This window comes from Silene latifolia, chromosome 10 (assembly GCF_048544455.1).
Source record: "Silene latifolia isolate original U9 population chromosome 10, ASM4854445v1, whole genome shotgun sequence".
In the NCBI taxonomy this organism is placed as follows: domain Eukaryota; kingdom Viridiplantae; phylum Streptophyta; class Magnoliopsida; order Caryophyllales; family Caryophyllaceae; genus Silene; species Silene latifolia.
Window position 1 is genome coordinate 98,836,827 of NC_133535.1, and position 9,360 is coordinate 98,846,186.

The 9,360-nt window shown below is 32.8% G+C and overlaps 1 non-coding gene across 1 annotated transcript; it reads right to left on the bottom strand.

The window, feature by feature from the left end:
* Positions 1-311: 311 nt before the first annotated feature.
* On the bottom strand, positions 312-418 carry LOC141610366 (small nucleolar RNA R71). The gene has a single exon (XR_012528272.1). It is a non-coding gene; the product is annotated as a small nucleolar RNA R71 (small nucleolar RNA).
* Between the last annotated feature and the right edge of the window lie 8,942 nt (positions 419-9,360).

Genomic DNA, 9,360 nt, shown 5'->3' on the forward strand with positions numbered 1-9,360 from the left:
TACCACAACATTTGACCGGTAATTTCATTACAAAATCCGCATTTATCCAATTAATCGAAAGAAGCCAATTTGGGGGGATGCCTAGTGAAGACCCTCATTCTCACATGGAGACTTTTTGTGACTATTGTGATGCGAATTCACAAACCGGAGTTACTCAACACCAAATTTAATGGGTCTTATTTCCTTTTTCTTTGATTGGTACCGCGAAACAATGGCTAAAGAACCTTGATAAGGCTACTCTTGGTATTGACTCTTGGAAGAAATTGGCTCTTGCTTTCTACAAAACGTTCTACCCTCCGGAAAAGACTAACATGCTACGAGCCCAAATCACGGGGTTTAAACAAAGGGACGAAGAATCTTTGTACGAAGCTTGGGAGCGATTCAAAGGAACTTGTCGCTCATGTCCTCATCATGACTTAGCGAGTGGTTCTTGGTACAATAATTTTGGAATGGTCTTTATGAAGACTCCCGAAACATTCTCAACATGGGATCAAATGGTATGTTCACCGAAGTTGACGATAATCAAACATGGAACAAGATTGAGGAAATGGCGGTCCATAACTCACAATATAGTAGACCTCGAAAGGCTACTAGAGGAGGAAAGCATGAAGTGGACTATATTACTCAATTGGGTGCTCAACTTAGTGCTCATATTGATACCATCAACTTGAAGTTTGAGAAGGCTATGGCTAAACTTGAAGAAGCCTCCAAATCACCTAAGCAACATGTTAATGCCATGATGGCATCTTCATCAATTCCAAGTGGAATATGTGAGAATTGTGGAACTTTGGGACATGACCAAAGTGAATGTAGGGGAACAAGTGAACAAGTGAATGCTTTTCAAGCATACAAGAGTGGTACCCCTTATTCCAACTATTACAATGAAAACACCCAATTCCATACAAATCTCTCATACAAAAGCCAAAATGTTCAAAACCCTCAACCAACATACACCTCACCTCCAATGAAAAACCAAAATCAAAGACCCTTTTACAACCAAAACCAAGGTTACCAAAATCAAACTCCATACACTCAATCAAATGACTATGGTTTTGATTTCAAAAAGCGGTCCTCCAAATGCAAAAGAACCAACAAGAGTTTTTCACTCAAATGCAAAAGGATAGCCAAGCAAAAGACATCACCATTATCAACATACTCGCTCACACAAAGATGTTGGAGACCCAAATGTCTCAATTAGCATCTTCAAGTTCACAAAGACAAAAGGGGCAATTACCACCTCAAGGTAATCCCCCAAGACAAGAATCAATGAGTTCCATCCATTTGAGGAGTGGTACTGTTGGAGTGTCCCCGACAATAATGCGATCAAAATTGTCGATCATGATGATCACATGTTTAAATCTCATTTTTAAGAATACGTAAGGGATGATTCATTTTATAGTCAACTGATCAACATTAATCGGTAACGATTGGCTTGCTAGAGTTTGACGTTACTGTCGTGGGACGGTGGTGGTCAGTTGATCCCTTAAGGTCACACCTAAAGGATGATGCCCTAATCTGTAAAGTTGATTAATTGTGTGACGATACAAGTTAATCAATTCCTTAAAATTGAACAGTTCTATTTGTGAGAGAGAGAATATTGATATCTTATTATAATGGGATTAAATAAGATTTATTTTAGTAATTGAAATATTTTATTACTAAAATTATTTATTGTTTGTGAAACAATAGAGATGAGAATGAATGGTTATTTATAATTACCAGATGTTGTGAATTATAATTAAATGACCCATTTTATTTATGTGATCAAGTATCACTAGTCAATTTGTTGTATGTAATTTAATTAATTTATAAAATGATATTTATGTGATAAATATGCATTAAATTAATTAATAACATGTATCATACTACATGTGACATATTGTGTGACAAGTGACAAATTGACAAAATAAAATGGTAGTCCATTTTATATATGGACCGAAATGAAGGTAGTAGTAGTGGATTGTGGTTGATTTATTTTGTGAGATAAAATACTAGTAATCATACCTAGTCTTACTAGCTAGCATACCTACACATTTAGATAAGAACAAAAGGGAAAACGGAAGGACCATATATTGGTCCATATACTCCCCAAAAGCCGTGACACCCTCCTACTTGCTAAGGGGACTTTTGTTTTTCTTCTCTAATTATTTTCTTTATGCATGTTCAAGAAATTCACATGCATCTTTCTCTCTACTCCTTCATCTTTCTCTAAAACTTGAGAAATCTTGATTCAAAATTGTTCAATCACATTACTAATTTTATTAGTGTAATATATGAGTATTATTAATCAATTTTAAGGTAAACTACTAAACAAATATCTAGCACATATTATTTAGTAGAGATAAGGGATAATCTTGGGTGCAATCAAGAGGAGTGGCTTCTATACTTGAAGTCTTTGGAGGATCATCCTAATATATGGAAAGCTCAAGAACAAGTGAGGTAGGAGACTTCACTTGTGCCCAAATATCCGAAATATCAAATGTAAGGAACCGTTTTTCTCCTTACTCTTGTATTTGTTTGCATGCATAAGATCTTTAAGTTTTTATGACTAAAACATTAAACCAAAATATGTGATATTTAAAATATGATTTCCAACAAGTGGTATCAGAGCTTTATAGTTGTTGCATGCAAGATCGGGATCGTTTTTCCGAGATAATACGATTAACGAATAAAACTTGAAATTTGTGTTTTATGTTGATAAATCACGAAATAACTTTTCATGTTAAAAGTATCTGGTCCTAAGTGATTTTTAGGACATTTTGGTTTATTTATGGATTTTATTGTTCATTTTATATAATATTGGCATTAAAATGTGATTTTTATGATAAAAATGTCATTTTTGGACGAAAAATAGCTAAACTTTGAATTTTTTCAGTGGTTTTTGGATATGTTTTCACATATATTATCTACTGATGGCCTGGAAATTTTCATGTTAAAATAAGTTGTTTTGCTCGAAATATGAATTTTATAAGTTAAAATCGTATTTAAATGGGTAAATAGGTTAATATGAGTTACATTTCGAATCTGGTCATGGAAATTTAGTATGTTGTCACATGCAATTTTACAATATGTGTGTAAAATATTTGGCTATAATGAAGTTTTTATGCATGATTTATGAATTTTTAATGAAAAATCACATAAATAGTGACTATAATTAGTAATAATGCTAAAACATACTTCATGACTAAAGGAAAAACGTCATATGTTGCATTTTATCATATATTTAAGATCTAAAAGTGAAAAGTTGATGAAAATTATTTTTCCTCATATTTTATGGTCATAATTGTTAAAATCGATAAACCGCAACATTGTTTTTCACGATAAATTTTCGAATCTTTTAACCTAAGTTTTGAACATTATGAGTGTCATGGTATTTTTTTTGCAGAATGTTCATGAGTTTAAATTTCGAATTTCGAATTTTGAAATTATTGAAATTTTTATGATTTAATTTGAGGTTTATAGCATAAATTTTGTATTTTTGGGTCCATTTATGAACAATATTAAGAAATCAAGTTTAATTATTGTCAAAATGTTAGTGGAGACTAATTTTGAGTCCTAAGGTGGTTAGGGTAATTAACTTGTACATAAATATGAATTTATGTAATTATTGTGATTTTAATAAGTTAAATCACGCAAATTCGTAAAAACCGATTAATATACGATATTGGCTCTTAAAGGCGATTTAGCATAAAATTTGGCATGTTCATACATATTATAATGCTGCATTTTATTTATGATTGTCATATTTTAATTTTATGTAATTTTTGAATTATGTAATTTTACTTAGTATGGCCTTAGTTTTAATTGGTATTACCCGAAATGTATGGGAATATCTATTCGGTTGTAATTATTGTGATCTCGTATCACCGTTTTGTAATTTAATAGATTTATTTTTATTTTAATTACAAATGTATAATAGGAAATTATGTAATTTATTTTGTAATTTATTTATTCCGGAGTACCTTGAAGACGGTGCCACTCGAGAAGGCGATCCATCAAAGAAAGTGTTGACTTGAAATGCGTGCCAAGACCGAAGTTCAATGGACCAAAGGAGTTGGTTTCCGAATTTGTAATAGTTTAGTAGATTTACTATTTTAGGAAGGCCATACTAGAATTTTTTATGCTTTGCATTTTATTTATATGTTGCATGCATCGCTAAATTGCCATAACTAAACATGCATTTTAATCGAGTTTATCGACCGTGTCAATTACAATTATCGTAGTTCACCGCTTTAGTTCACTTAAAACGTGATAGATATTAAATTGACATGACCTCTCGCTAAAATAAACAATTGAGACTTAGACTTACCAAAAAGTAGAAACCATGAAAACCTATTTCATGAGGGAGTGCACTCGGCCCTACCGGGGTACAAACCTTGTTACGTAGGGGAAGTGGGTGATAAATGTCTACCCACCGAATTTATAAAGATAAGGGTTGTATTCGGCTTTACCGATGCCCAAGTTAATGTAAATTTGGATCATGGACACATTTATTCGAAATTTGGGTTTAACTCAACGAAAGTATTCTCGACGGTTGCCGGATGTGTTTCGGGCTAAAGATAAATATTAATGTAATTTTATCGACCAAGAGTTCTAAAAGTAGAATCGATTAAAGAGTTAATCCACCGAGTTATATTGATGAGGGTTGTATTCGGCTTTACCGATGCCCAAGTTTATATGAATTTGGATCTTGGAATCATTTATCATAGTTGGGTAGAGGTCACTATGTAAATGCTTTACTTGTTATTTACAAGTATTAATAAAATGATAAATGTTAAGTTTTCCACTATTCCATTATCATATTGTTCTATTTCTTTACCACAATTCATATACGATATCATTTCGATTTTTGGTCCAAATCTCCATTAAAACATCGTAACTAAAGACAAAATTTGAATTTTCTTCTAAAAACCTCGTAATATCCATTGTAAGGATCTCTTGTGAAGAGTATAGATAAGAGTTATTCGTGATCAAAAGGGTTTTTTTATTCTTGACTCACATATCTACTTAAAATAAATTGGTTCTCATATGCTTAATTGAGTTAAGTACTTTGAAACGTTAAATCATTTTGGTGACTAGATTTGTTAGAAATCGTAATTGACCAAAATACCGCAACCACTTCAATGAAAGTTTTAAGACTAAACAAATGAATTGAAGAGTAGTCTTCATGAAATTCAATTTTGCTTCTCTAAGCAAAGGCTCATTGAAATAAGTGGGAGCATTCTCTTAATCGTTAAGAAAAGGACGAGATGCCAAGAAGTAAAATTAGAATGGAATTGATACAAGGTAATGTAAAAAGTAAAGTTATTGAGAATAACGATACTAAACCTATCAATCCCGACCGATAAAGTTTCAATTGTCTAAATTGTTGGACATCTGAAAGGAAACTACCCCAAATTATTGAAGAATCAACAAGTTAGTTGTGGGACATCTAATGGGACCTTCTTCTTTAAATGTTTATTTGATTAACATAAATTTCGCTAGTACTACTTCGTCAATATTAGAAACCAGTGGTGGTTTTCATCATTGTAGTTGATACATAGGATGATTAGAATATGACGACTAGCAACAATGATGTTGAGAGATAGAGTCATTGTGTACTCAATCTAGTTTTTGGGTTTAAAGTTATACTTAATTGTGACTATTAAGTGCATAAACTCTAAATAAGAATATAAACTTGTTAAGATTCAAAAGAGGTTTCACTTTTGTGACCCTATACACCATGATTTGATGTATGGCTAGCCCATTATCAAAGGTGATTATATTCTAAACCAAACTAGAATGATATATCATGTAGATGATGCAAGACTCAAATTGGTAACCCAAGATTGAACCTTAGATTCTGGAATGATGAACGCAAAGAGTTATCGAGTACTCTTGAAACCATTAGATCTTATGGTATATGCGTATCTTGTACTCAAAGCAAGATGTCTCGTGTCTTTTGGTTGAAAAGGAGATCGAGGTTGTAATCATTGATCCAAAATAGGTTGATCATTTTTTTTTACCAACGATTTAAGTTGACGCTAATGTGTTCACTTAATAAGGTAAATAGAGAAATCTTTGAAGAAGTTCAAAGAGTTCAAGGAATCACGATTTAGTCGTGATGGGATTATCAGAGTGAAGACTTTGATATAAGCCAAATGAAATGTGATATAGCATCACAAATTAATCTCTCTTAGCATGCATTATGGGATAATATGTGGTTGGATAAAGAAATCAAACGCTATTCGATATGGTTTGGACTTCAATCAAGTTACTTTGAGTTACTTGATCCTTTTGGGGATTTTATCATTTTGTCTAAATTATTTTTCCACTAAATCTAAAACGAATCAGATGAGATATGAAATGGTAGGGTACCATGTTTGTAAGTTTTCAAAAGAAACAAATGCTCATTATTCCTTACTATAATCACGAGTACAACGGGTTTGTGGCTCGTGAAGCTGTCTTTCTAGAATACATGTTTATTTCTAGAAGACAGAGCGGGAGAAATTATTCAAGAGCCACAAAGAATGTTATGTCGCAAGAAACTAGTCTTTCTTGGCGACATGAGACGTTTTGTGTAAGACGTTGTTTCTTCAAAACCTAGGAGGTTAAACTCATCACTTGTTGAAGATGATGAATTAGTGTTACTTTTAGAAAGTAAAAAGCTTACAACTTACAAAGCAATTAATTGACTCTTGTTACTTCTAGAAAGTAATGAACATATGACTTACATGCGAATGTTTAAGTCACAACTCAATACAAGGCTTAGAGCCATGAAAATCCGAAATAAAAGGCTTGATTAGTGACAAAGGGTTTTGCACTAATAAAGAGAGATTTCAAAGCTTGATTGGCAAAGGGTTTTGCACTAGTTGAAATGCTTAAGTCTATTTGGATCTTCTTAGGGATTGTGTTTCATTATGATGATATACATATAGCGAGTGAATCTAAAACCCACTTCTTCAATTAGAAGGAATGTATTCAATACATGTCTTCAGTTTTGTAGATTCTTGCCATCCTAAGATAATATGAAACTTAAGAGAGGATCTTAAGTAGGACATCAATGAGTTGGAATCAATGATTTGATCATGGTATATAAATTTTCCCGATAAGTCGAGAATTTGTGTTTATACATGAAGTTTAGTGGGAGTTACGGAAATTTTTAGTAGTCTTATATGTGGATGACATATTGATCATTGGGAATGATTTAAGACTTGGAGTAATATAATACATCTTTAATATCCAGATTTATGTAGATAAATCCACATGATATTAGCGTCAAATAAGAAGTCTTATGTTGATAAGATTCATGATTAGTTCAATCGAGTTGAACATATTTGATTGATTCCATTTGCTTTCGTTGCCGGATCATTTAAATGAATAATGATGTATAACGCTTCATATACTTTGAGTATGATGAATTGTTTCAAATCGAATTTAAGTAATAGTTACCAAATAGCCATATTGATTATTCTTAAGTGCTTGAAGAAGCATTAAAGATGCAAAGTTAAGTGTTTTTGAAATTCACAAATTTGTGTAAGGGCTTACACTAATGACTGTTGAGATTGCATAAGGTTTCGGACAAAAACCGTATTCAAAACACCTAAAGATGGTTAAGGAACCATTGTGGCTATGTTATTTAAGAAATGGATTTGTTACAATCGTTCTAGGCAATAAAGAACAATGAGAAATATTTACAATGGAAATTGAGTACACTTGCAATCATGAGATGTGCAAGAGGGATGAGTCCCGCACACTGTGAAAACAGTGGGAGCTATTTTAAGGCAAGAAAGCGTATGTCTAGATTGGATTTAGACACGTACTCAGAAAGTTTTGTAATGCAAATGTATACATTACAAAGGAAAACGAGTATGTAGTAAGGTTGACTAAGGTACAAGAAGTTGATAAAACTTACTAACCAAAGCCTTCTTATAGGCTTAACATGATGAGTCATGTCATATGTCATTTCAAATGCATTGAGTTGAACAACTACATATAACATGAAAATTGATTATAAAAATATGAAGTAGTAATCAGGTATTGTCTATTCATATGAGATAATCACATTTATCGTTCGAGGTTTTAAATCTAAAAACTCCTTTTATACTTTGTTACATCCAAACGGGTTGTAGAGACAATTTTGAACCCCGTTAAAGTGAACTCGGATTAACATGGTATTTGCCCATAGTCACTTGTATGAGGTGACGTCTCGAAGTGACTAGAGTGTGATGCGATTGATAGCAAGTTCAAGTGCCATAGAGTCATGTGAGATGACTAGTCGATCACATAGGCAGACTGTTAGGAACACTTTGTTGGGCAGTGACCGCTTATAGAGTTCTGGCAAATTTATAAAGCCTGGTCATGGCGAGAGCTACTATAGTATTCTAATGAGTCGATTATTTTGACTAAAGACTCTTCGCCTAAGGTAGCATGGTTTCAGATTAACTTTGATTTATGTTACTACGACCTTCGTAAATGGGGTCAAATGGGCATATTTTGGGTTATGACGGCTGTGGCTAGTCGAAGGGAATAGTGCGATAGGAATTGTCCACCCCCTTGTCAGGGTTAAAAAAATATCTCAGGGCCACTCGAGGAGTAATGAACTGAAAATGCGTGGCCACGCTCGGAAGGTATCTATGTTAGATAATTCCGGTCAATCAGTTATTCTCCAGATCGAGGAAACCACTCTCGATGTGATCACTTGCAGGTACGACCTGAAAGACACCTTGCATTGAGTGGGAGATAGTAATAGGACAAGAGAATTGGTGACGCACACTTGTCGAGGACAAGTGGGAGATTGTTGGAGTGTCCCCGACAATAATGCGATCACAATTGCCGATCAAGATGATCACATGTTTAAATCTCATTTTTAAGAATACGTAAGGGATGATTCATTTTATAGTCAACTGATCAACATTAATCGGTAACGATTGGCTTGCTAGAGTTTGACGTTACTGTCGTGGGACGGTGGTGGTCAGTTGATCCCTTAAGGTCATACCTAAAGGATGATGCCCTAATCTGTAAAGTTGATTAATTGTATAACGATACAAGTTAATCAATTCCTTAAAATTGAACAATTCTATTTGTGAGAGAGAGAATATTGATATCTTATTATAATGAGATTAAATAAGATTTATTTTAGTAATTGAAATATTTTATTACTAAAATTATTTATTGTTTGTGAAACAATAGAGATGAGAATGAATGGTTCTTTAAAATTACAAGATGTTGTGAATTATAATTAAATGACCCATTTTATTTATGTGATCAAGTATCACTAGTCAATTTGTTGTATGTATTTTAATTAATTCATAAAATGATATTTATGTGATAAATATGCATTAAATTAATTAATAACATGTATCATACTACATGTGACAT